General features: G+C 37.9%; 1 protein-coding gene across 1 annotated transcript in view; it reads right to left on the reverse strand.

Moving 5' to 3' along the window:
- Inpp4b (inositol polyphosphate-4-phosphatase type II B) overlaps positions 1-24,535 on the reverse strand; it is a 939,536-nt gene that overhangs the window by 481,888 nt on the left and 433,113 nt on the right. Inside the window, exon 3 of the mRNA XM_008843442.3 lies at positions 11,366-11,425. The gene's annotated coding sequence lies outside the window, so the exon portion shown is untranslated. The remainder of the gene's footprint in view (positions 1-11,365; positions 11,426-24,535) is intronic.

A 24,535-nucleotide genomic window follows, 5' to 3' on the forward strand; every position in this document is an offset into this window, starting at 1 on the left:
CAGTCTGCACTCCTTTCTCTGTACCACCTCACCCCACACACTTTATCATGTTAATCTCCAGACTCCTTTTCTCCCTAGAGAACTACTGTGAACATTTCTTCACTAGTGTGTGTTTCTTTGTCAAGGTAATAAACTTGCTTTTGTTTGATTATTTCTTGTTCTGGGGTCTTTTGATATTCTTTCATGCTTTGTTAGTCTGGAAAGAATATTGGAGTTCCTCTCACAAGGCACCTATTGTAGTAATTCAGCAGGAGAAACAGCAAGTGGTTAAAAAAAACCAAAGTATCAGCCCAGGTTGTCAAGGACTTCAGCATTTTGCTGCGTAAGTACATCATTACAGACTAGAAGGTGGCAGTTCATATTTATTAAACTATGGAACACTAAATATACTAATATATGCTAAATTTCTTGGTGTGCTATTTTGAAACAAATTGCACTAAGGCAACTAAAGACTCTATTTCCTAATGACCAGGAGGCAATGCAAAAGCCACCCATAGATGCTAAAAGGTAACTAAAGCAATAAATCAAAATTTAGAGATGTCAACAACATAACAATGAAATTTCCATTTTTTTCAAACTCTGTGTTTCTCATGGTTCTGTTCTAAGGAATATTCCCAGGTCTTGATGTGGTTCATAAAACAAATAAAGCTGAATTTAGAAGAATGGAAATTAAATAAAGATTGTTCTGAAACCATAATGGCATGAAACTAGAATTTATAACAGAAAATAGTTGGAAAATATGAATGTTTGAGAACTTTCTACAAGTTCTTAAGTCAAATTTATAGAACAAAGTACTTATAAGACCATATAGAATGTTTATATTAGAAAATAAGTCTCACATAAACGAGTTTAGCTTTGAAAACTAGAAAGAGAGCATTAATCTAAAAGCAGACAAGAGGGGCTAGAGAGATCTCTCAGTGGCTAAGAGAATATGCAGCTCTTGCAGAGGGCTGGAATTTGATTCCCAGCACCCATGTCTGGCTATGGAGTGGTACAGGGGAGGGAAGGCTCACAGTCACCTGTAACTCTAGCTCTAGAGGATCCAACACCCTCTTCTGGCCTCCACAAGAAGCATACATTTGCACATACACAGACACATATACATACATGTAAATGAAAACATTTCAAAATAGTGAAAAGAAGACAGAATAAAGAGAGCAAGAAAATGAAAAACTGCGATCAATACAATTGGAAATTGCAATAATGAAATCAATTAAAATAGCTAATTCTCTGAAAATCCAAAAAGGGTTAATAAGCCTTATGTTGATTTAAATTTCCATATCAGGAATGGGACATATCAGTACAAATAAAGGACACTGATATGATAAAAATGAAATGTAATAGCAATGTTAGGGAGATAAGCAGAGTGTTAATTCAGGGCTATAAAGAAGGGAAGTAGGAAAATGGAATCAGAAGGGTTAAATGGGATGGGAATGGGAAAGCAGAGTGAAGGGGATATGGGGAGAGATAACTAACATTAAAGACTATTTGAGAAGTTATGTGGAAACCTACTATTATAGAAGTGTCTTAAAATTATACATAAACCATATAAAAAATCTTTTCAATGGAATGACCCTACAACGGAGAAGAGGCATAATGCCCCTACCAGATACTACACCAAATAAAAAGCCAGAACTTGATGGTAAGACTCTATTGCTGAAGACATTACATATGTGATTTTTAGAACAAACATGGAGAAATCAAGTGGTACTGACCTTGAACTGGCTAGCTTTCTTAATACTGGAAGGTGCTATGCATGCTACACAAAGAGAAAAGTAAACAACCTATCCTAGCTGTGAACTCTGCAAGCTACAATAATGACTATGCTGGCAAGATATGCCCACTTGAGCAACACTGATGTACGTGTTATAGTAGTAACCAACCACTTTATGATTGGTTCACAAATGAAGCCCATATCTGGCACTGCTATCAAGTTAAAGAACTTGTGGATAGACAGATCACAGGCCATCAGGGAGAACCTACTACTATTCTGATAAATAGACATAATATTAAATGGAGTTCTAATAACTTACTGGTACACCCATAGATTAGTGTAGAAACTTCTCCTTGCATCGTGTGGTGATTGACACAGAAACTCTCAGCTCGTCAACGTGCAGAGAATAAGAGGCTGTGGAGAGCTCAGCCTTAAATGGGACACCAGAGATTTTTGACAAAGTTGTAGAAAGATTGTAAGAGCCAAAGATGGTGGCTGAAAACAATGAAAAAGCCTTTTTTTCAACACAATAGTGCAGTTGTACATATGTACACTCAGCACGTGTGACATGATGTGCAAGACCTGTGATAGTCCAAGCCAGACAAAATTCCAGCATTGATGGGGGAGGTTGGCAAGAAGCCCAGCCCTAGCTGAGAATCTATTAGCAAGTGATAGTTCCAAGAGAGGGAGAGTCAGTTTAAGGGTGTGATGCCTGGAGGCTGATGATGTTGTAGAGGATGGATCCACATCTAAGAGCATTCAGGGTACACAAGTTACACTTAATAAGCTTTAAAAATTACGGAGGGATGAAACGACGAGTGGTATGGAGGTGATGTTGGATCTGAAAGCAGAAGTTCAAGGGGATCTGAATATGATAAAAAGCACTATATGAAATTCTCAAAGAAGCAACAATATTTTACAAAGCAAAATACCAATTTTAAAATGATACAAACATGGATAAAATAATGAAATTTGCAGGTAAATGGATGGATCCAGAAACTGTTATACTAAGTGAAGTAACACAGACGCAGAAAAACAAACGACGTATGTTCTTCCTTATATGTGGGTCCTAGCACAAAATCCTTTTAAATTCCAGGTCCTTTTAATAAGATGATGCTGTACAGCAGTCCCTTCCATATTAAATAACTACCATCATCACAACTTCAGCTGAGTCTGATCGCTAAACATAGTCACAATTGGGCTTATTTAAGATGGTTGTGCTCATTCATTAAAAGAGCGCCAAGCACAGTCACCGGACCCTCACTGGAGTATCCAGCCACACTTCCCAGCTAACTGTATGTAATTTGACCCTCCTGGATTTGGGGAGGGCTAAAGTATACAATCTGGGGAAGGCTAGGAAGAGAAGGCATGACCCATGCTGGTTAAAGGCTAGCCAGTGTGCATATCCTCAGGTCATACATACACCTCATAAACCCCTTGGTTATCTTGGTTATCTTGGTAAATTTAAAAGAGAATAAGCATTGCTTAGCATCCCCAGGAAAAGAAGTTTCACAACTGGAAAATTTATTTGTTAATGCTAGTATGTTTCATAATTATTTTTTAAAAAAAGAAAATGAAAATGTAAAAGATGTTATAAGGATATAGGAATGGAGATATTTTCCAAAATTACAAAAAAAAATGAGAAAGCCTAAGCAAGTGATGAAGTTATGTTTAAGTTTGTTGTATATAAAGGATGGGACAAAAATAATATACACATAATCTTAAATTTTCTATGGTTGTAGTTTAGTCAACTAGTTTAAGGAAAAAAATATATGTCTAGTCAATGTGTATCTGAGAATATTTGGTCCTTTACCTAAGCCTTATCTACATAGCACATGATAATTAAAAGTATCAGACTGGTGGAACTAACCTTATCGGGTATTTATCAGCCATACTTTAAGGCCTATACTAATGTAGTTAGAAGGACATAAAGGGCAGTTTTTGCCCCTTGCCCTCCAAGGTCGACCAAGTTCCAAGGGACGATGGAACATCTCTCAAAATGTCCTGTAACTGTGGTGTGTCACCTGTCCTCTTTTTCAGGGAGGACATGGAGCCCCCACAAGATGGACTTGAACCAGTGTCGTCTACAAAGAGGAGGTTCAACTTAGAGGAAACATCTCATTCATGCTTCCAAGTGAAGCCAGACATGGTCAAGCAGGACCTTTGAGGTATCTTCACATAGATGGAACTGTTAAAAGAAAGGAGCCAGGAGTTCCTCCCAAGCCCATGTGACCACTGAGGAACAGATCCTCAAATGACCTTAAGTGTAAAAATAAATTGATTTATTTGGGCCAACTGTGTGGTCTTAAACATCCAAAAGGAAAGTACAACCAGAGAGTAAAGTGATCAGTACATTTCTTTAAGAGTTCAAGGGGTTACACATCCCAGACATCAGGCTTAAGTCTATATAAAGTTATTTAGACAATTATTTCTCACTGATGATTTTATTCCTTACCAGAAAGTGCTGCTCAGATGTAAGACTTCAAATCTTGGTCTCTAATACTGTAGTGCCCACCTGTAGCTAAGAGAGACAACCAGCTATTGTTCTAAAATGATGGCCAAATTTGTTTTCTCCCCCTATCTAGAAGCCTTTGAGAGGGAACTGACACTGATTCTAACCACTCCAACAGCTATCAAAATGCCTGAAAGCAAATCCTTAATCCATCACTCTAGAGTCCAGCTTTGGAAGACAAAAGAAAAATGAGAAAGAATCCAAAAGAGGGAATCTTTTGGAAGCCCTTGTCAAGAAATTCCAATGGACTCTCCTATGAACACTTGAAAATTGCCCTGTTCTGACTTTTTTCTAGTTTCCTGTCTAGAACTTGTAATGCTAATTACTCTTGCCTTTACTTCTCCCTCACATCTCCTAGTCACGATTCAAAGTCGTTCTTTTCCCCCTAGAGATAAGAGGTATACAATTTGGGAGTCTTTTAGATAGACCCACTGAAGGGATACTCCAATTGCCTCACCAAAAAGTTCTTCATACGGCACACACACAAACAGACACACACACACACACACACACACACACACACAACTGATAAAATCTCTAAATTGAAATACTATCCAGTGAAGGGTAGCTGATGAGCTTCACAAGATCGGTGAATTTCAAGAATAGGAGAGGAGCCCAACCCAAAGGCTTATAATATTCCATTTATTTACAGTGATGAACAGAACAGACCCATTTCTAAGGATCTGAGGTACGTACACAAGAGAGGTAGTCTATAAAGGGATGGTAGGAGGGAAGTTTTGGGGTGAATTCTCCATCTTGATTGTGGTAGTTAATAACTGTGTGCATTTGTCAGAACACAAATAACATTAAAAAAATAAAGTGTAATATTTATTCTATGTAAAACGAGAAAGCATGTGTAGAAGTGATCAATACAGGAAATAATGTCATTAATTATGATAGGCCTTAGCACAAATGACAGAACATATGAGCTCCAGTGGGGGGTGGCTATCGGTTGGTACCAATGGGGAAGGGGGTATAAAGCTGTTAAGATGTTATGTATGAAATACACAAAAATTCAATGAAAATTAAAAAACAAGTGTAGAAGCGATCAATACATATAATAATGTCATTATTTGTCATTATTTTATTATTAATATCATCATGCAAGTGGAGAATGGTCTAAGAGAAGTACAATTTTGATACTAGACAATGTGAATTCAATTTGAAGAAATGTAAAACCTCTAAAAGAGGCAGACAGAAACCCATTTGATAAGGGAGTAAATCAGGAAATAAATATTTGCTCATCTGAGAAGTCAAGAGTCAAATTGCCAAGATTTAGCTGATACACTCAAATTTTATCTGACTATGCCTCAGTAGGTAAAGGTTTCCCTTGGGTTGATGGGTTAGATGGGAAAGCAGTGGAAGCATCTGTGTTAAGTCCTATCCAGTCCAGCACTGGTACCCAGATATCCCTTGGTACAAGTTCATTCACTAGAGTCTAGTCGGTCTATCTAGAATCAGTTACTTGAAGAAGTTCTACTCTCCCTCACCCTGCAGTAATCATTTATCAATTGTCTTTGACTAAGGTTGGGTCCTGCTGCCCATTTCCCCTTTCTATACTGGGTTTTGTCTGATTGAGTCTGCATGGGTGTTGTGCACGCTGTCACCATTTTTGCAAGTTTATGAGCAAGTTCTCAGAGGCCTGACAGCTTCTGTTTCCTAATGTTCATGCACCAACCCTGGCTCTTACAGTCTTTCTGCCCTATCTTCTGCAATGGTCCCTGCACCCTGGGTGGAAATCTTGTGTGTGTGTGTGTGTGTGTGTGTGTGTGTGTGTGTGTGTGTGTGTGTGTATGTATGCGAGTTGGTTATGGGCAGGAGGAACAGGGGAAGGTTCTAAATTTGATTAAGATGTATTATATGAAATGCACAAAATATCAATAAAAATATTAAAAATAAGCATCTGTGACAGTGTTAGTTCTGAGTACTGTGTGTACACAAGTCACAAATCAAAGAAGACACACAAAGAAAGAACACAGGGAAAAGATGCAAGTAGGTTTGGAGGGGGGGAACCAAAGTACCTAGACCAAGGGCTCCAGACACTGAGGGATACAGGAGGAAGAATTGAGGATCTACTGAGAGATCCATCTTGACTCAGGCAATTAGATGTGTTGTCTTGGTATACATGGCATGACTTCATCCCTCCATTAACACGGATGTCAGCACAGTCACAAGCCACACATTTGCTGGAGGTCTACTCTCCTGGTAGGTAGGGAAGAGGACATAGAAAAGAGGGGAAGGAAAGAGGCATACACATGCATGTGACTCCACTGTCACTGACTCTGTATCAAGCTCAGTTTCCACTGATGACAAACAAAATACTGTCTGAATACAAATCGGGAAAAATTAAGTAGTGAGATGATTATCCCAAGGTGCATCTAGGACTGCTTAATGAAAATGGTATTTGATATGAATTGAAGAGATTTGTGTGCCAACAAATTGGAGACAGATAAAACAGGAAAGGGCAAGAGTGAGGGAGAAAAGGAGAAAAGAATGAGAAAGGCATTGGGAAGAAAGTATTAGAAATGAAAACAAAGAAAAAGATTACGGATGTGAAATGTGCACAAATGATGGAAGTAGTGCGTGTGATGTCATTGAATAGAAACATTCATAGGAAGGCTGTGATTCACATTTGTTGTGAAGTTCAAATTGGAGCCAGATACTAACTTCCCAGAGGCAAACAGATCCCAGAAAAATGGTTGTTCAATCTGGCTGGAATATCACTATTTCTGTTTGACTCCTTTTGTTTTCCTTTCCTTATTTTATTTATTTCTAAAAATATTTTTATGTCTTATAGAATAAAGTAGTAATTATCTATGTTGGAAGTGAAATATTTTCCTGGCATTCTGCTTTAGCATATTTTAATCTGATTATAATAAATAAATGCTTTATGAAAATGGGAATTTTTTATTATTTTATGTGTATGAGTGTATTGCCTCCCATGTATGGAAGTGCACTCCTGTCGTGCAATGCCCACAGAGGTCAGAAGAGGGTGAAGGATCCCTGGAACTAGAACTACAGATGACTGTATGCTGCCCTCTAAGTGTTGGGAATCAAACCTGGGTCCTCTCCAAGAGTACCCATTGCTCTCAATTGCTGAGCCATCGCTCCAGCCTGCAGTTTTTTCCTTGTTAAAAAAAAAAGCTATTTTCAATTAAGATTTCTAACTAGATTCCAAATTTGGAAAAACATATCTAGTAGAAAGCAAATGGCAAGAATCATAATTAAAAGGCAGCTACCTCTTGTCTTTCTGAGGATGAAACACAGTTTGGGGAATTATTTTTTTATTTTCTTCTTCTTTTTAAATAGTAATTAAAATTGAAAGATGTCAAATTCATCTAGAAAGCCCATGCACTGTTTTACATGTATGCTAACACTCTTCGTATACGTATAAATTAACTCTAATTCTCAAAGTCCTTGAGACTTTTATTGTTGTAAGTAAAAAACTCCAGAGATTATACAAGATGAAGCATTTTTTAAAACACTAAATCATTCATTACCCTTATCCATTTCCTCTTTAAGAGGTTTATTTTCTATGTTCCTAGAGCCTTAGGTGTAGAAATTGCACTATAGATGTGTCACTTAGGGCTGAGCATCTCATAGACATTATTCTCTGCATGTGACCAGTCCTAGAACTCTGCAATAGTTTCTGTTACAGAAAAACCTCTTTGATGAATGATGAGAGGTATACTTGTCTGTAAATATAAGGATGTATATTTAACATACAGTAAGAAATCACTTTTGTCTAATGATATGACAGACACATCTTTTTTCTCTAGGATAATGATGTGACAGACACATCTTTTTTCTTTAGGATGTATGACCTCTCTAGCCTAGTGTATTTGGCTATGTTTATAGTACCACACATGAGTTCCCTCCCATTGAGCAGGTCTTAAGCCCAATTAGGCTGCTGTTGATTACTCAAAAGATACAAGTGCCACTATTGCACAAATAGTGATACTTTGCTAGGCCAGAAGTTGTTTGTTAGGCTTTACAGCTAGGTAGAACCATTGATTTGTTTTCTCACTTACAGATTGAATAGTATCCTCTTAAACTATGAGAGCTAGTCTTCAGGGAGGAGGCTTCCAGGTCAGTTTCAACTCCAATGCTCCAAGTCCAGTGTATGAAGTATATCCTGTCTTCTGCAATATGATCTTACTTTCCTAGTCTTGAAGACAATCAAGAGCTATGACAATATCCTGTGTTGTTTGGGGGAGTCTTTTGGACTACCTTGACCAATAACTTAAAGGGAAGTTTCTCCTGTCAGGTACCATGTTTCTTGTTATATACACTTCAGTTATACACATGCACATGCGCGTGCACGCACACGCACACACACATACACAGGATGGTATGTGATTTTTTTCCATAGGTTTTTGAACTATTATATTTTGTTCTGTTTTATAATACTACCAAAACATTACTCACCTCTCTCTTCTCCTGTATAACCTTCCCTCCTCCCTCCCCAGTTAATGTATCTTCATTTTCTCCATTTTCCCTTGATAACACCTGTCTCCTATTTATTCACCTTCCTCATGCTCTGTCTTCCCCCTTACTCTCATGGTTATTTATATAACCCTTCATTTTCTCAGCTCTCACTACTGAAACTTCATACAAAAGATGCTGATTAACATAGAAAGACACAACTGGCTAAAATGTAGAGAATAAGAGTCTGCAGAGTGAATGTCCTTGGCTAGGACTCCTGTATTAAACTTCTGCCACCCGGGGCTCAGGGACCATTATGAAAGAGGGGTTAGAAGTACTGTAAGAGCCAGGAGTGGTGGATAACCACAAGGAAACAGAATTTTCCAGGCAGCTAGGAAATTGCTTATATGAACTTACAGCAATAGTGTCAAAATTCACAAGACCCATGCAAATTCAAAGGAGACAAAAACTGAGCAAACAACTGGGGAAATGGGTAAGAAGCCCCAACTTTAGTTGAGGAACTATTGGCAACTGATCACTGATGGGTGAGAGAGAGTTGGTCTTTTTTAAGGGAGTAATGTGAAATAGGCTGACTAGGCTCCACAGGATGAACTCATACAGAGAAACATCTGGGGACACAAAGTTGACTCAACACGGCTTAATGTATATGACAGAACACATGAAATCTGGTGGGAGGGGACCTATGGGGAGTGCAGATAGGGGAGGGATTCTAAATATGATCAACATTTATTATATGAAATGCACAAAAACTTCAAAAAAAATTTAAAAGCAACACATGGTATATCAAGCAGCTCTTAGTTGATGACTTCTGCAATGTCCCTGCTTCTGCTCTGCCTTCCGAAGAACTGGGTTCTCTCATCTTTTCTTAAACCTGTTTGCCCATATTGTTCAAATAAAGTAGCATTTCTCATAGAAAAGAGATTTGTTTTATTGCGGGAGAGGAGAGCTTAAATTATGAGAAACTTGAAAATCAAGAACAAGCATTTTTGATGGAAAGAAATGAGTCAGATTAGTTGAGATGTAAACAGTATTTTTGTGGTTTTCCTGTGTTGATTTGACTTTTTTAAAAGCTAATTTTGTTAATGCTGATATTAAAAATTATTTGCTAGGCTCTTATTCTAGAGCTTCATATTGGCATTGAAAGCTGTATCTTCACTTTCAAATATAATGAGTATTTGAAACAATTAGGCATGTGATACATTGGTCAAGAAAAATCCTATGCTGGAAAAAGTTAAACCATTGAGACAAATATGTTTTTTTCCTTGGCTTGAATTAGCTGGGTCCTAGGGAACTTCGTAAAGTTTAATGTGCATAGGCATGAAATAGGTCACATTACCTAAAAGCAGGTCAGTCTCAGGAATAAAAGCAATATCTTAAAATGGATATTTCCAAGACAATTTTTGAAACAATTCACACTACACTCCCAAAAATAGCTTTGGGAAATAGTGAGATAAATAAAGGCACACAAACTAAATGCAGTTACAGAAGTTCATGTATCTTTGTTGGGTTTGCTTCTGTTCTTTACTGCACAGCATCTCAGAATCTATAATGCTGACTTGTGCTTAAAGTTCTTGAGAATTTTACAGTCCAGAAATTTTCAAACTTTCTTGACCTCAAACCATGCTATCCAGAGCAATTCAGGGAAGTAGTGTTCAAAGGAATGAACACATTGACCACTTCCCTGCACAGAATGATTATTTATGCTGTACTTCCCCAGGAGATGAAATGCAAAGTTTGGGTGAAATGGACAGATCTGAAACTACCTGCATTCAGGAGCTCAAGAGAGCAAACACATGATGCATAACACAGAGAAACCACAGGTTGAACTTGACAGGCAGAACTAGTCTCAAGATACCTTATGATAGACAGTAAGCCTGTCAGGTCAGGCCAGTCCTCACTTTCATCACAAACTTGTCTTATGTCTGTCTTTACCTTTGTGATGGTGCTGATATCACATTGTCCTTCCTTTTCCTTCTTTTTCCTTCCTTCCTTCCCTCCCCCCTCCCTGCCCACTTCCCTCCCTCCCTTCATTCCATCCCTCCCTCCCTCCCTCCCTCCCTTCCTTCCTCCCTTTTTTCTTTCTTCCTTCATTTTTGTTCTTCCTCCTCCTCCTCTTCCTTTTCCTTCTATTTTATATTCAGTGTTTTTCTCAATTTGACTGGATACCTTTATTCTCACACTTCAGGACTTACTTTAAAACTCATCTTCTAGAAAAAAAATTTATACCGTTTACTCAACTACACTAGACTCTTATCTCTCACAATATACCATAACATGAGGGGGAAACCCTGCAATTTTCCTCGAAAGCAGTTATCAAAGCTTTTTCTCATATGCTGATGTTTGCTTATGTCAAGTTTCCTCCACTGGAGGCAAGAGGGCATGGCTATGTTGTATAATCACATAAGATGACTTCATAGAGCTCTATGACAGGTGATAATAATTTGCTAATTATTTCACATTTTGGTCAAGACCTCACCTACCCAAAACCCTAAAATTATTACTTAAACATATGCACAGAAACTAATTCCTCTCCAGGGTATGGTTAATTACATTTTAGTATGCATTAATACCTCTTCTAGGGCACCAAACTGTCATCAGCACAAAATATATTATCAATAAAGAGACTATAAGCTTGAATTTGTAATCAGTGCAAATGATTATCATGTACTGATTATGGGAAATGATTCCTGTACCTGGTTTATGCTGTATTTCTCAACAGCTCCGCTCTTTGTTCTTTTTCTGTTTTCAGGGATCTGCAGAGGACAAAAGATTAAGGGATTAGGATTTTGTGTTCCAAAAAAATGAAGTACTCATGAAAACACACCTTCTAGTATGTGTATAATGTACATCATTACAAACTTGGGGGAATGATCAACACAGCATCCGTAGAACACAGCTCTCATTTATTCCAAGTGACTTTATCCCTGAAGCTCACACAGCTTCACTAAAATTATAATTGACCCTTATGTCCTACACTCCATTAGTCATTGCCAGACACTGTCCTAAGTTGCATAGATTAATGCATTCATTTCTCATAACCACAGGGCAACACGAGGTTAACTCAGTAAGTCTCCATTACGAAAATCCCACACATTCCAAAACAGCCTATCTTCAGTACTGGCATTTGATGGGCTGCTGCAAGATGAACTCTGAATTCTTGATAAATGTGCTTTTTGTGACACCTATGCTGATCCAGGTGGCCAGGTAAGTTTATTCTAAAATATGACTTAGAATGAATACCAATACCTGTCATCATTGAGGGAAAGAGACATGGGAATTGAAACAGCTGAGATCAGTCATTTCACAGAAATAGACCCATTTAACTAACCTCATCTAGGACTTTGGAGTTCAGAGTCTGACTTAGCTAACATGGTTTACCACACTTCACCCATGGTACATGCTTTTGCTGAGAGCTCTAGGCATGTTCCTATGTGACTCCACTGAAAGGAGACACCTTGAAATCTGTTCCTGTTATGGCTTCATGAACCTTGTCTCTTTACAAATCAATCTGTATTCTCCCACTGTAGTAAAGCATGAATAAGATTATTTAGTTTTTCTGAGTCTCAGAAGATCTTCTAGTCCCTGCCTGAAGGACATAACCACTCCATGATTTACGAATCACTATTAATACCCACAAGTTTAGGTAGAGAATTGCGTGAACAGAGGTCAGGTGGCTCAGAGTCCCACAGTTTGTTGGAATAAGCACAACATTCTTGATCAAAATTTTTGACATTTATTTTATCACTATGTCATGTTTTTCAGTTATAGCATTTGTTTAATAAACCATGCAATAAATGTATTTTAAAATGCCACCTGACCCATTCCCTGTATTTATAATAATGATAAATTTTAAATTTTGTCATCAATTACAAAGATTTCACTTTATCTATCAAAAGGAAAAAATAATTAACATGTGCCAAGACCTTGGATTTGATCCATAGAATTGAAAAAAGTACTTTATTGGGTTATATTTATTCCTTAACTATGATACTGTTTTCAAAACAAATTTCCTCTGATTGTGACAACAATGCAGAAAAACATATGATTTTTCTCTTCCACATAATCATCCTTCTCCATTCTACAGTCAGCCCTTGATATTCCTGGGATATTGGCTTCCAGGACTCTTCATGGGTACCAGAATTTGTAGATATTCTGGTTTCTTATGTGAAGTGGTGAGGTGTTTGCATACGATACGCAAAGCCTAGCTGTACCTAGAGTCATATATAGGTAATTTATGATTCCTAATGCAGCGCACATGCTGTGGAAAAAGTGATGCTATCTTGCTTAGAGACTGAAAACAAGGAAGAAAGTCTGTGTTCATTCAGTATATATGCAATGTAAAAAATTAAATGCACAACTATCTGAATGCCAGGATGTAGAGTCCATTGATACAGAGGACCAGTGTCATATAAAGATTTATATGCAGAGATTAAACTAAAATTAGTAAATTTTAAGTCAAATCAGCCAAATTTAAGGAAAGAAAATACTTTACCTCAAATTTTCTTAAAGTTTCTTATTAAATAGTGTGTTTTTATATAGCGTTGCTTTGACAATATATGCTAGAAAAGTTTCAGAAAAGGAAAATTGTGGTGTTAGTCAAATAGTCATAATTAAAGAAAATACATACCATCAATTGATACAAAACAATAAATAATATACCAGCTACATAAAAATGTCATATACTTGTTAAGCTTTTATTCAGGACATTACCAAATATATTTTAGTCTATTTAGGTATGGATATTATGTATCTGAGATAGTTGCTTTATCCTAACACTTGAACAAAATCACAAGTTTCTATCTTTTTAAAATCTACCCAATCACTATGGAAATCAATATAGAAAACTCTTTAAAAACTAAAAATAAACGTATGATATGACCTGGTTATACCATTTCTTGGCATATACCCAGTGAACTCATCCCACTATGAAGATCCTTGCAAAGCCGTGGTTGCTGCTCTTTTCACAATAGCTGAGAATTGGAAAGAAACTAAATGTCTGTCACTGATGAATGAAAAATGAAAATATGATACATTTACACAATGAAGTTCTACTCAGCAGTAAAGAAAAATGAAATCACGAAAATTTTCACATAAATGGATGGAACTAGAAACTTTTATTAAGTGGAGTAGTAACACAGACTCATACAAACACATGACATATGTTCTCTCTCTTTTGTGATTCTTAGATCCAAATTTCTAGATGTGAGTATACATCCTGATGTAACCACAAGAGCCAAGAAAAGGGAAAGGAACCATGAGGATACGGGGAAGAATGAGCTCAAGAGAAGGGACAGTAGAAGAAAGGTGTTTCTCAGTGGGGAATGGGAAGGGGGGGACTTTAACTGGGTAGGGAGTAGCAAGGGTTATACAGGGGGAGTAAGAAGAGGAATAAATAATACTTAGATTGTATGAAAACCAGAGGAAAATGTATTAGTTCAAAGTCCTACTGAAAACAAACATACAATAAATAATAGAGTGCATGTGTACAGCTAAAGGCTATATAACATAAAACACAGTGCTGGACAAGAGAAATCGCCCTTCAAGTTGCTGATCAGGGTCATCCAAGAGACCCCCAAAGTAACACAGGCTATTGCTACAGCTCTTGATTGCTTCCCAGAACTTTAAATTAAGACCCTATTGTTGAAGACAGGCCACACTTTGGGCACAGGACTTAGAAAATGGAGCTTTACTTGACTTGAAAGCCTCCTCTCTGAAGAGTAGCCCTCATGGTATCGGAGGATATTATAGAAGTTGTCAAGGGAGAAAAACCAATCAATGATCCTACCCAGCTGTAAAGACTAATAAACAACGATGACTGTCCCAGCTTACTATTGCTATTGGTGCAGTAGTGGAACTTTTATTTTGTGGGTAATCAACAACTGCCTAATTGGGAGTAAACTTATGTGTGGTACTGTAAACATAGCCAAATACACATGACTGGAGAGGTCAAAGATCCTAGAGAAAAAACTATTTTTTGCCACATCCCTAGACAAATGCACTTTCTTACTTTGTTCTAAATATGTATCCTCATATTTACAGACACCCCTCATGAAAGAAGTTTCTTTTTGCAACAGATGGAGACTATTACAGAGTTTCAGAACTTGTCAAATGCAGAGAATAAGTGTCTATGTGATGCTTAACCCTAAGTGACATATCTATAATGCAACTTTTACACATAGGAGAAATGGATCTCTCAAATCTTACCAGAGAAGTTTCCTTGTGCATACAGCAGATGGTGATTAACAGAGAAACCCATAATTTTCTAAAGTGTACAGGACAAGTGGCCACAGAGTGTTTATTCTTGATTAGGACACCCATTTCAAACCTCTGCCTCCCAAGGCTCAGGGATTATTGCAGGAGGCCAAAAAGATTGTAAGACCATAGGTGGTAGATGACCACAAGGAAACAGTCTTCTAGACAGCTGGTTTGTTATTCATATGAAGTCACAGCAATGGTGACAGAATGCACAATCCTATGCAAGTTCAATCTAGACAAATTCCCAACATAGAAATGAGGAAGCAGGTAAGAAATCTCAACCCAATATAAAGAACATTTGGCATTGATGGCATTGAGAACATTTGGCTGTTGGGAGAGGGAGAGAGAGTGAGTTACAAGGATAGAACTCCCATGGGCCCAGTGGACGAAGCTACACTAAAGCACATTTGGGAACACAAATCAGACTAGTCCATGTCATATGTATAAGAGAGTAAATTATTTTGCTCCAGGGGCAGTGGGTAGAGGTGTGAATAGATGAGGGCATCTAAATACTATCAAACTATATTGTATGAAAATCATAGACATTCAATAAAACTAAAATAAGTCTACCCAAAGCTTCACATTGAACATCCTTGTACATGCTGCACCTAGAAGTTTCTAATCCTTTTCATCAATACAAAATTAATACCATTACATCCACAGATGTGATGAGTCTACTTTAAGATTATAGTATGGCTCTTGTGCTGGATAGCTTTAGTGTCAACTTGACACGCCTGGGTTGAGGGAGCCTCAACTGGGGGATTTCCTTTATTGGACTGGCCTGTGGCCATGTCCATGGGGCACCTTCTTGATTGTTGAGTGCTGTGGGAGGGCCCAACCAACTGTAGGTGGTGCCACCTCTGGGCAGGTGGGCCTATGTCACTTAAGAAAGTAGGCTGATCAGGGGCCAGGGGAGCCAGCCAGTGAGCAGCCTTCCTCCATGGCCTGTGCTCCAGCTCCTGCCTCCAGGTTCCTGCCCTGAGTTCCTACCTTGGGCTCCCTGATGAACTGTGACCTGGGAGATATAAGCTGAATAAACCCTTTCCTCCCCAAGTTGGTAGTGGTCAGAGTATTTTGTCACAGCAATGAAGAAACAAAGCAGGGCAGCTCTTCAGTGGTAAAAATATTCTCATGCAGTCTGTAGAAATTGGTACCAGAGAGTGGGATATTGCTGTGACAGACCTGACTTGGTGTTTTTGCGAGGACTGTGGAAACATTCAGAACTTTGGGCTGGAAAAGCCATTGTGTGCTTAGAGTTTGTTGCTGTGGAGCTTGGAACAGTTATATTGAAAGAGTTGTGGATGATGGAGGTCTGGCTTGTGATGTTTCAAAGGGAAGCAGAGACTATCAGGGCTGTTCGTGTGAGATTTTGAATTGAGAATTTGTGTGTTCTGGTCAGCTGGGACTGAAGAAACAGATGTGATTAAGAAGAGACCAGAACCTGAAGTAAAACCTTTGTTTTACTGGGACAATTGATGCTGGTTAGCTGGGACTGAAAAATCAGCTCTAAGTAACATCATTGTGGTGAAATCTTCTGGGAGGTATTTCCTCAGGGTCAGCACACAGAGGGGGACCCAAGCCTCCATCACAAACTAGAAGCAGGACTTGGTAGTGTGTAAGAGGCTCCTGCATGGTTCTGGTGTTGAAAGCGTGAAGGGGTCACAGAGAGCAGCTGAGGCTTGGCACTCTGAAAGGCCAGGAAAGCCCATAGGTGAAAGTTCAGCTTCAGTTGCAGTGAAGACCTGAGGATTGAAGGAGTCATGGAGAGAATCTGAGGCTTTGCACCCTAACAGGCAAGAAAAGGCCATTGGTGAAGGTGTAGCCTCAGTTTTAATGGAGACCCCAGCTTTTTGGAGATGCTGGGACCATGAGACAACCACCAAGGGCAGCAATAGGTATGGAATGGAGCTGGCCTGGGTTTGAGAGACGAGCTGTGTGTTCTGTGCATGGCAGAGCCAGAGAAGTGGACCTGCCAGATTCCTTTGGAGTCCAGAAGATCATGAGTGAATCCCAGATGTCCAGCACTGAGCTACTTTGCTGGACTTTGGTTTTGCTTAGGTGTGCCAGATTCTTCCCTTTGAAGAATTTTTGTTTTGGATTTTACAGAAGCCCACTCACAGTTAAGAGACTATTAAAAGAGACTATGGACTTTTAAGTGTTTGGATTTTTTAAGGACTGTGGGGTTTTTAAGGTTTTACTGTCTTATGTTATAATGTTAATGTTAACATCATATCTTGGGAACAAGAATTGGAAAGGTTATGGTTTAATAGTGATGTGTTTGTGTGTCAAGTTGACAAGGGGTCAGTTGTGCTGGATAGCTTTAGTGTCAACTTGACACCACCTGGGTTGAGGGAGCCTCAACTGGGGAATTGCCTTCATTGGACTGGCCTGTGACCATGTTCATGGGGCACCTTCTTGATTGCTGAGTGCTGTGGGAGGGCCCAGCCCACTGTGGGTGGTGCCACCCATGGGTAGAGGGACCTATGTCACTTAAGAAAGCAGGCTGAGCAGGGGCCAGGGGAGCAAGCCAGTAGGCAGCCTTCCTCCATGGCCTGTGCTCCAGCTCCTGCCTCCAGGTTCCTGCCCTGAGTTCTTACCTTTGGCTCCCTGATGAACTGTGACCTGGGAAATGTAAGCTAAATAAACCCTTTCCTCCCCAAGTTGGTAGTGGTCAGAGTTCCTACCTGGCTCCCTGATGAACTGTGACCTGGGAAATGTAAGCTAAATAAACCCTTTCCTCCCCAAGTTGGTAGTGGTCAGATTATTTTGTCACAGCAATGAAGAAACAAAGCAGGGCAGCTCTTCAGTGGTAAAAATATCCTCATGTGGTCTACAGTGTCCAAATAAGTAATTAAATATTTTTTAATACAAGTAATCATACAGAAGAAGGTAAGTCCCTCGCACAATGATGATTACATATGTTGAAATAAACAGGATAATTGTGTAAGTCCAAAGGATAAAAGTTTTCGGTGCAGAAAGATCAACTGTGGTACATGAACCTGACCTTTTCAGGCTTGTTTTGTCCTCATTATGGTTATATTAATCACTTATTAGCTCACATTATGTACCAAGACCTAATACTTACTCAAATCTACTGTAAAGCACAGACCTCTTAAATAAACACCACATAGACTTAATGCATATAATAGGCCTTTTAACACATCATTTCCTTTACGATGAGCTATCAAATCGAGTATTTTCATTAATTAAAGCATGAGTGTTTTGTTTTGAAATACAGCACGGTTCTATTTTAAATAACTTCAGGGTGTAAGACTGGATCGAACGTTGTTATTTATGGTTAGAATGTGGCATATTCAAAACAGTTGAAATGGCACCATTTGGGCTTCCTCCTCCTGTTATAGAAGTCGGTATATTCTTTGTTCTCTGTATCCATGTGCTGTGTGCTCCTGAAAGGAATGCTGGTCACACTCAGTCTTTTCTTCTGCCCTAGAGACCTAGGGATATGTACAAGAATATACCTAACATCAAAGCTGCCTTTTCTAATAGGCTCTGTGGAAGAAACCTGAGCTTTGGATGTTTTACACTGAACTGAGACATCCTGGGTGAGCCCATATAAGAGTCTCATGAGTGAAATTTTTTTTGGGCTACTGTGTGCAAAAGAAAGGAGCTGAGAAGGGTGGAGTTGAGAAGGGGTTTGTGGTTAGGGAGAGCATGCCAAGTACGGTGAGGAAATCTGAAGTATGAGCCTCTCTTTGGTTCTGAGAGCCAAAACAAAACAAAATACTGCAAAAAACAACAAAAAAAACTTTGTTCCCTACAAGTGCCAGCATTTAACAAACAGCTTCATGTGTTATCTATACATAGATATTAAATGCTATGATAATCAACTGCTTCTAAACTAGAGGTAAAAATTCAATCTCCAACAGCAAATTTCTAAAATCTTTCTATTTCCATCCTTTCTTGTAGTAGCAAAGTGCAAATTCTCTGTCATTGATGTGCTCAATACAGCTTTCAGTGCAAATGAAAAATAACTACAAATATATTCCTAGTAGACTTAATGAAGTAAGACAAGCATATTCCCAGGATACACTTTTCTATGTAATAGCAATAAATAGAAAACAAAGTTTTCACAAAATATAAGAATGCAAATTCCCAATAGTAGCAACAATAACTTGAATCACTACATCAGTATCAATAAAATCAATAAAATACTTATGAATAACAATGTAAAATTTATTAAAAATGCTGTAAAGAGAAATAAGGAGCAATAACACAAACACGGATAGGAAAGTACTTACAATAAAAGTATCAATTTTTACAAAAATTAACTTTTGTTTTAAACACAATCCATTTAAAAATTATAGTGGGATTCATTTTTACAGTTTTTATAACTTTCTGAAGTTCATTTGAAGAACGAGCTGTGATTCCTAAAGAAAATTCTCCTTTTTTTATGTTTATGAGTGTTATGCCTGCAGGTAGGTAAGTACTCCCATGCCATGCAGTGCCTGCAGAGGACAGAAGAGGCTGTCCGATCCCCTGGAACTGGAGTTACAGACAGTTGTTAGCTGTCATGTGGGTATTGGGATTTGAACCTGGGTCTTCTGTAAGAACAGTGTTCTTAACCGCTGAGCCATCTCTCCAGCCTCATAAAGAAAACTCCTATTGTGACTACTAAGATGTTTTGTTCTAAAAATAAAATATATTATTGTTACATAGTATTTGACATGGCACAGAAATGGCTCTGAAATTGATATATATGTTAGTAGGAAAATAGAGGGAATCACATAAGCTATTTTATGGATCCTTTCATTCAACAAATACATGTAATGCCTGACATTTTCCAAGCACCAAGAGACTTATTAAAGGACAGAAAAATTCCTGCTCACTTCCACTGAGTGTACTGGCAACAGACCTAATTGTTATTAGGTCATAGACTTTGATATAAATAGACACAGGACTCCATGGAAGTACATGGAAAGGAAACCTAAATGCAGTATAATAAAAGAACTATAGATGAATGAGACACAATGCACTTAATAGTTTTTCAGAAAATGGTCTAAGTTTCAGAAATAAATTCAAATATGTCCTATTAGGCCTAGATAGCAATTCCAGATATATTATAGAAGTAAATACAAGTAAAATTCAACATAAAGTTAATACACAATTTTCAAGAGATCAAGTGTACCTTGGAAATTTTAAGGTCAGACAAAGAAAATGCCTGGCACATTCCATTAATAAAACTTCTCTAAATTATAAACACAACAAAATAAAAGTAGATACTAATATTATAACAAATGCACAATACCAAAATGTACTTTATAAAAATACTGAATACTAAGTGATAAGTAGTCAAAAGATACTTCACAATGATAAAGGAACTGGCTGATGAACATGTGGAAATGTGGCTAAACTTCTTAGTATCCAAGGAAGTAACTACTAAAGCAAAACCCAAAAATATTTCATATAATGAGTTAGCAAGGGAGGAAAATTTTCACCCTTGAGGCTATTTTGAGATTGCTTTGACTATCGTTTTCTTGCATCCACAAAAGAATTCTCTAAGAACTTAAAAGCGATTTTGCCCCATTGCAGGACATATAGAAGCATTCACATTCCATGTAGTTAGTGCATGAAGCATATTTTAAGCACATTGTCTCTTAATACCCATTTAAACATTTTTTAGGTAATAGACCATGGCGCATTCATCATCGTCTTAAAGGTACCACATCAAATTTTTGGAATAACTATGTTGAATAATGGAAAAATTCAGGTTGTTTCTTCATGAAACATCAGCAAAAGAGTGGCACTGGCTTCTTGAGTTTATATTTTTCTGTGAACGAATTTCAATTCTTAGATTCTATCATAGGAAAGGAACCACAAATAAAGGGGAAAAATAAGGCAGGTATGGTGGCTCACACCTCAATCATAGCAGTTGGGAAGCTGGAGAAAGAGATGCACAGCAAATTTGAAGCCACCCAGGGCTACATAGCATGTTCCAGGTCAGCCAGGGTTATAGTGTGAGATCTTCACACACACACACACAGAGAGAGAGAGAGAGAGAGAGAGAGAGAGAGAGAGAGAGAGAGAGAACAAAACACAAAGAGAAGTAAAAGAAGGCAGGAAGACAGGAAGTCCGGGAGACAGGAAGGCAAAAAAGAATTTCTGCTGTATGTGTTAAGTGGGCAAAAGTGGATTCTAATTAAATATTTAATGATATAGATATATTTGAAATACTGCATTATATTAACATGGTGGAATATGTCATCATTTTACAGCTATTCATGAATAGTTGAAGATTTGCAAAGGTTTAGAGTACAATGTTTAATGTTCAAAGTATTCAAAGTTGTCTGTTTCTTTTATTACTTTGGTATAGTAAAGCAAGTAAGACTCAGCAGATAATCGCATCTTCACTCCTCTGTCTCCATTAAGATACTTAGTTTTCTCATTTATAAAATGAGAAAGTAATAAAGATGACACTGTGTTTTTTAAAATGCTATTGCGTTTGTTCAATAATAGAATTAGAAAATGTCAGTGGTGTTCACAGAATATTCAAGATTTCATAGTTTCAGCTGTTGCATTTGTTTTAGCTACTAAGCAAGAACAAGATCTAAGTACACAAGGAAGTTTCCATGATACTATTGCAAGATGTTGAAGAAAGTAGCTGTATGGTTGTTTGGCTGCCCAGAACCTTTGAAAGATTGATTGATTTTACATCTGGAAAATGTCCCACCTCGTAGGTTTACACATCACCAAGATAGATATCCAGAAACCATTTCTAAGTCTTTCTCACAATTTGAGTGTTAAGTATGTGACCTGATCTCTTTTGATGTCATCATCCAGACTGTCAGATGAGAAATGTATGCTTCACAGAAGTCATCTGGCTGTCTATTCTTAGAAGTGACACCTCTGCCAGCTCTGAGGCAGTGGGGCAGAAGCTCAAACCTCAAGCTCAGTATCAACAATATGGGCAGAGACTTATGAGCCAGCAATAGCTAAAAGTGCTCCCTGGACCAGGGATTACGTGCATGTAATTGGGCATATAGCTCCTCAGCTGCAGGCCTCCAGACATGAGCCTCACTATTTGTTTCAGTGGAAGCTAAATAATGCTGCCTTGATTACCTCCTTCTTATAAACACACACACACACACACACACACACACGCACACACAAGCTCCCCAAAGTAATTGGGCCCTGGGCACCATTCCAACTGTGCCTGTTGAGTAAGTCTACCCTACTGAGTGTCTTCAAATAAAATATGGTCTTCTCTTTAAAGTAAGTAGACTTTGTTCTATGATTGCAGCTATAATACATGAATATACAGATGCAAAACCATTGTTTACTATTTAAATTTTAAAAGGTATTCTTACATTCTTTTAAAAATTATATATCACTTTTTAAAGAGGAAATTTATGTAAAAATGAAACTCTGACCAATTAATATATTATCAGTAGCTTAGGGAAATGGTTGAAAATCCATTCATAGCTCAGAATGTCTAGCTAGCTAGGCAGGCCCATGGTCCTTGATGGGCCTGCTTAGCTAGAAAGACATTCTAGCTAGGTAAATCACTGTACAGAGCTCAGTAAAGCACTGTGTCAGAGAGCAATTGTAGAGAAAGATGTCATTGTGTCTAATCACTCATCTGACGTTTGTGTCACCTTTACCCTGTGTCTTGATCACATTGTTGCCCACAGGAGTACAGAGCTCAGTAAATCACTGTGTCAGAGAGCAAATCAGATATCTTATGCCTTGACTGACTTTGTTTTACTTTTGACATGAAACTGATAAGAGATTAGGACTTTTTGTTGTTATTGTTTCTTATGGTTTGTGGGGGTAGGAGTTAAATTCAGGATCTTGCTTACCTACTACTTACTGCTAAGCTATATCCTCAGCCCCTTGCTTTGTGATTTTTGGCATGATTTTTAAAAAAATATTTTATTTATTATTTTTATTTTATGTGTATGAGTGTATTGCTTGCATACATGTGCATGCACTTGTGTCGTGCAATGCCATGGAGGTCAGAAAAGGACTTCAGATTCCCCTGGAACTGGAGTTAAGGACAGTTCATAGCAGCCATGTGGGTGCTGGGAATCGAACCCGGGTCCTCTGCAAGAGCAGTCAGTGCTTTTAACCCCTGATCCATCTCTCCAGTGTCTTTGGCATGATTTTTTAAAAAAACGTTGAGCATCATCATCGATGAGGGGTCAGAAAGATTGTAGTCACAGAGAAGAGCATTATGTAATGCTGCCTTCCGTGGATGACATGTTCATTGAAACCACTACCACACAGCAGAGTGACTACCTGCACAAGATGACCTCCCTCCTGCCCCCCCACAAAGAAATTAAATAAGAAAAGTATTAGTTTGGAAGAAGAAAGTGTTCTGCAGGAGTGGGAGGGAGAAAAGAGAGGGGATGAGAACATAAGTGTAATACGTTGTATTCTGTGAAAATTTTAGAAACTTAACTGAATACACATTGCTGAAGGGCTGCAGATGTGGTCAGTTTCTTCCCCAGCACTAGGTGGTGAGTGAAGGGGGGGATAAAGATTCTGACTATTTCATGTGGTTTCTTCCAGACATGAGAGCTCTCTTCATTCCCAGGAATTTGTTAAGGGATTCCTTTAATCCATTTTGAGATCAGGAATGGCAATGCCTCCAGCAATTCTTTCATTGTTCAGGATTTTTTTTGACTATCCTGTCCCCCCCCCTTTTATTGTGTGTGTGTATTCCCATATAAAATTTGAGATTATTTTTGAATTCCAGTGAAGAATTGTGATGGAATTTTGATGAGTATTGCATTGGATTTAAAGATTGGTTTTGGTAGGATGGCAATTTTTGCAGTATCGGTCCTACTGATTCATGAGCATGGGAGGTTTTCCATCTTCTAGTATCTTCTTCAATTTCTTTCTTCATTGTCTTAAAGTTTTTATTATATAAGTGCTTTACTTCCTTGGTTAGATATATTTCAAGATATTTTATGGTTTGTGAGGTTATCATCATTGGGATTGTTTCTTTTATTTTTTTTCAATACAATTGTTGTTGTTATATAAAAAGGATACTGATTTTGTGTGTTAATTTTGTATCCTACTACTTTTCTGAATATGTTTATCAGTTCAAGGGGTTTTCTAGTGGAGTACTTAGGGTCATTCATATATAGAATCATATCGTCTACAAATAAGAATACTTTGACTTCCTTTCCAGTTTGTATCCCCTTTATCTCCTTCATTTGTTTTATTGCGAGCTAAGACTTTTATCACTGTATTGAATAGGAATAGAGAGAGTAGACATCTTGTCTTGTTATGTGTTTGATGGGAATGCTTTTGTTTTTCAGTCCATTTAGTGTGATTTTTGCTAGATTTAACATATGACCCAGATATGCCACTCCTGAACATAAATCCAAAAAATATATCTTACTATAAAGATATTTTTTCATCCATGTTCATTGCTGCCCTTTTAATAATAGTTGGGAAATGGAAACAACCTAGATGTCCATCAGCTGATGAATGGATAATGAATGTGTGGTATATTTACACAATGGAATAATATTCGGCTGTCAAAAATGAAATTGTGATACTCACGGGTAAATGAAAGGAAATAGGAACAATTATCTTGAGTGAAGTACTCCACACTCAGAAAGACAAATATCATATGTTCT

Source organism: Nannospalax galili, unplaced genomic scaffold (assembly GCF_000622305.1).
Source record: "Nannospalax galili isolate Female #2095 unplaced genomic scaffold, S.galili_v1.0 scaffold359, whole genome shotgun sequence".
NCBI classification, from domain to species: Eukaryota; Metazoa; Chordata; class Mammalia; order Rodentia; family Spalacidae; genus Nannospalax; species Nannospalax galili.